General features: G+C 38.9%; 1 long non-coding RNA gene across 1 annotated transcript; it reads left to right on the top strand.

Annotated features, from left to right (window-relative positions):
* The first annotated feature begins 1,944 nt into the window (after positions 1–1,944).
* Positions 1,945–4,242, top strand: LOC308101844. Its single transcript, XR_013934572.1, has 4 exons — positions 1,945–2,024; positions 2,950–3,011; positions 3,546–3,637; positions 4,160–4,242. It is a non-coding gene; the product is annotated as an uncharacterized lncRNA (long non-coding RNA).
* Positions 4,243–4,742: the final 500 nt, after the last annotated feature.

The raw sequence follows: 4,742 nt of genomic DNA, 5'->3' as shown, positions 1-4,742 counted from the left end.
ATTGCAGACGTCTGTTGCTTTGTGGGTGCATGCCCGCCAAATTTCAGTTTGAAAAAACGAAATGCGATTGGCTGTGTGCTAAAGTGCCATGACGTTGCAGGCAGCTATTGGCTCTTGACTCATTGGACCAGCAGTGAACCTTGAATGAACTCTGAGTGCGCGCAGTCAGTAACTCTCATGCAGGATGCAGGCTCTGTGATAGCTGAAGTGATTTAGGTTAAAACGAACTGAAATAAAGGCACTAAAAGACTGTTGGACAAGAAAGTAAGTTTCTACAAGCTGCTGATATATTTGTGGAGACTTTTGGAGACTTTTGGCATGCACAGTCACAGAGGTTGGAGCAGTGAGATAATATTACAGGTAATGCACAGCTTTTATATTTTCTCATGAAAATGCAGTGGTCCTTCATGTCAAGGACCCCCAAATCCAAAATAGAGGCTATTTGGCTGCAGACCCCCTTCTGAAAATATTTGCAACCTGAGCTTGTAGATCTGCTATTTTCAAATAGCTGATGTAATAGGGTGGTTAAACTGTTTTTTTTCATGCTATATTAACTAATATAGCTAGGGAACCCCCTCAGAAACCTCTGGTGGTCCCTCCCTGGACCCCACTTTGATAATCTACTGTGTATTTTTACTTAATTAAAGGCATAGGGTTTCTTTGGTTAAAATAAGTGTTAAATAGCTCTATATTGTGATAGTACTCATTGCTATAGAGTGTTTGTTCAGTAACAGTGTTAAATAGCTCTATATTGTGATAGTAGCTATAGTGTTTGTTCAGTAACAGTGTTAAGTAGCTCTATATTGTGATAGTAATCATTGCTATAGAGTGTTTGTTCAGTAACAGTGTTAAAAAGCTCTATATTGTGATAGTACTCATTGCTATAGAGTGTTTGTTCAGTAACAGTGTTAAATAGCTCTATATTGTGATAGTAGCTATAGTGTTTGTTCAGTAACAGTGTTAAGTAGCTCTATATTGTGTGACAGTAATCATTGCTATAGAGATTTTGTTCAGTAACTGTTAACCAAACCGAAATGCCGATCTACAAGCTTGTAGATCTGCTATTTTTGGCTAATGTTCCCCTCAGAAAAGGAATTCTAGGTTTCAACAGGTTAAAAAAAAAAGTTCCTATCACACAAACATGTGTTGGCCCCCCTGTAGTAACTCTGAGGACCCCCTGTTGAAGACCCCTGCTATACAGTACCAATGATTACTATCACAATATAGTACTTTAACCTTACAAATTGTTTGTTTTAACCCAAAAATATCACTTACCCTACCTTTAACCAAAATGAGCTGTCATCCAATCTCTTATGCTATTTCTTGTTTGTGTCTACCTTTTGGTGCAGAGACAGGTAATTAATAGAGATAGTAATAATCTGGGCAAATGCAAACAGTGAGAAAATAAGGCAAATACCATTACAATTGACCTTTACTAATGTAATCTAAATTATTATTGTACCTACTGTACACTGTGCCAATTGTGGCTGTGTTAAACCATCAGCAGTGAATATAATGACTCAGTACTATGAGTATATTTACACTATCAAGTGTGAATATGAATGAATAGTCTTGTCAGTGCAACTTAACAGGCATCTGTTACATTTCTGTGATGTCATGTCATAATAATTTATTTGACTGTATACAAAGATTAACGCGTTGATACACAATTTAACTCAGAGATACAAATGAACCATAAAGCCTGGTTTATACTTTGTTGCACAAGGTGCCTGTATTAAAAATGGCTGGTCTACAAGCTCACAATGTGTTGCATCACTTGTAGATCAGCTATTTTTGTGTGACACCAGCGCACTCTGATGACCTGGCTTACCTGTGATCCTACTTTACTGAGGCACTACACTGTCTCTCTGCATGTATGTGATGTCTTAATATAATACACTTAGAGTTCATAACATGGTATTTGTGTTGTAATTTTCATTCACTAGGAGGCAGTGAAAAGATGGAGCTGGACGGGACCGGAGGACATAAAAAAGACGAAGACCCTTACCAGCAGGACAGATCGGGTGAGTTATTGCCCTGCTCTATTACTGTTGCATTTGATTGATCACGTGTATTATCAATTGGCTTTTTATGTAAGGGATAATTAACAGTGAGGTGGTCATTACTGAGAAATACGCTAACAGGGTGATGCAGGACTTGAATAAACACACTTGAGTGAATCAAAGATTCTCTGTCTGGTGGACATATTTTATTTCCTTCCCAAAAAGTGGATTTTACACAAAATGTGGGGGTCTGAGAGGCTTCCCACCATAGACAATAGGCTTTCAGCATCATGAAACTGCCTTTGTTTAAGCGAATATCAAAATCATACTTATGTTTACTCAAGTGTAGTGATCATACTTGCAATGGTTCCCAAACTGGGGGTCCCCAAATGATTTGGAGGGTCCCCAGATGATTACCTTAGTGCAACATTGTTTTCTCACTCGACAGTAAAGAAACCAACATACAGTAAAATTGTATACAGGGTACCTGCACATTTATAAAGTTACAATTTAAGGACTTTTAAGACCTTTTAATACCTCGATAGCCGATCTAAAATGATTAGCTTAATGTGCAACATTGTTTTCTCACTCAACAGTAAACACACCAACATACAGTGTATACAGGGTATCTGCACATTTATAAAGTTACAATTTAAGGAATTTAAGACCTTTTAATACCAAATTGGCCAAATATTATGTAAAAAATAGGCAAATATTGTGAAATCAGCCGATCTACAAGCTCACGCCTAGCAGTGCTAGGCGTTGTGAGCTTGTAGTTCGGATATTTTCACAATATTTATCTGTGGAACCGAGTCAAACTAAATGTAATGCCTACAATTCCAAGTGCTTGTCAGGGTGGGGGTCCCCAGTTCAAATATGATTATTTTGGGGGGTCAGGGCTGAAAAGTACAGTTAGACTGACACCACTGTATTAATGTCCCTACAGACCACCGTCCGTTAAATCTATAGAAGCCTCGGAGAGAGATGGCAGGTCCAGCCGGAGGACAGGTATGTTCCCACCCCCCCCCCCCCCCACCTCTGAAATGCCTCTGTTTGTGAAATAACATAACACTTTTGTATCATGTTATGCTGAAAATATCAGTGCCCATACCCTAGGTGGGGTTGGCGAAAGGGCCTCTCTGTGTGGAGTTTGCATGTTCTCCCCGTGTCTCCTAGGGTAGATACCCTCACAAAAACATGCAGTAATCCTGGTCACTATACTGCCTCCCCCTGGCCAGGGGCGCCTGATGGAGGGGAAAGGAACTGGTTGGAATAACGTGTTCCTTCCACGCGCTACGTCCAACCAGGGAAACTCTCCCCTGTCAGGTGATAAGAAGGTCAGTTGGCTCTCATGCATTGAAGGAGGCATGAGCTCGGCCCTGGCCTCCCTAGGTTGGCAGAGGGAAGGTAGTGCCCAGGATTACATAGACAATTGGCACTGGGTGTAAAAAATGGGGTTACAAAATCGTGGGATAAACATTTTAGGAAAAAAAATAATATTATGCTTAATGAGGGGTATCTTAAAAGTGTGATTTTCCACAGCTTCCGTACTGCTCACAATGAGGTGGTGACCCAGGCTGTGATGCAGGCTATTCACGACTCAGAGCCCCAGTGGACCACCAGCCTAGTCAGAAGTAAGTCTGATATCACGTTAATTTGGGGACTTATGTTCTTAAATTGCTTGTAATTTTAACAATTGGATGACCTGCTGCTTACCTGTGATCGTGAGGTATTTTCTATGTATGCGTTACCTTGCTTACTGCAAGTCGCTCTGGATAAAAAGCGTCTGCTAAATACCTACATTGTAGATTAGTGTTGATTTGACACTGTTAAAGATAACAGATGGCACACTAACCATCTAATATTGCAAAATGTTATATTGTTGTTTTTGTTAAAAAGGTAAGTTTTCTATTCAAATGGTAATTTCTATAGTGTTTGCTAAATAACAGGGGTCTCTTCTTGCTCTCAAATAAACAGAAAATAAATGTTCATCAGGAGAGTACCCCCATTTTGTTTGCCAGTTTACATTTTGTCTGCTCATTTCTTTGAGCAGACAAAATGTAAACTATCTGTGATCACTATCCTTTTGAGATGCCTTACTATAATACATTTAGAGTTCATAACTTGGTATTTGTGTTGTAATTTTCATTCACTAGGAGCCTGCAACAGGGCTTATGAGAACATCAAAGCCGCTCAGAAGATGGAACTGGATAAAGACCCTTACCAGCAGGAAAGATCGGGTGAGTTATTGCCCTGCTCTATTACTGTTGCATTTTATTGATCACGTGAATTATCAATTACCTTTTTTATGTAAGGGATATAACAGTGAGGTGGTAATTACTGAGAAATACACTGGAGGAGACAAAGCAGAGGGGTCATACAGTCCAAATGTTTATAGCTTGGGTTGTGTAGCTGCCATAATATAGCTCTGGTCCAGAGCTATATTAGTAGTAAAAAATAAACAATATACTAGTTTCACTACTCGCCAAAACAAAAACATGGGTTTCTGATCTTAAAGGTAGGGTAAGTGATATTTTTTGGTTAAAACTAAAAGTATTTTGTTAAAAGGTTAAAATACTATATTCTGATAGTAATCATTGCTATAGAGTGTTTTTTCAGTAACAGATGTCTCCCTGTCTCTCCAGCTCTTTAATAAACAGAAAATACATTTTTCGGTAGGTGTCAAAATCTCAGCCAATCATGAGAAAGTACAAATTTTTTAGCTTAATTTGTATAGTG

The sequence above is a fragment of the Gymnoscopelus braueri genome (assembly GCF_963280865.1).
Source record: "Gymnoscopelus braueri genome assembly, chromosome: 15".
Classification (NCBI taxonomy): Eukaryota; Metazoa; Chordata; class Actinopteri; order Myctophiformes; family Myctophidae; genus Gymnoscopelus; species Gymnoscopelus braueri.
This window is presented reverse-complemented; position numbering and strand designations above follow the sequence as displayed.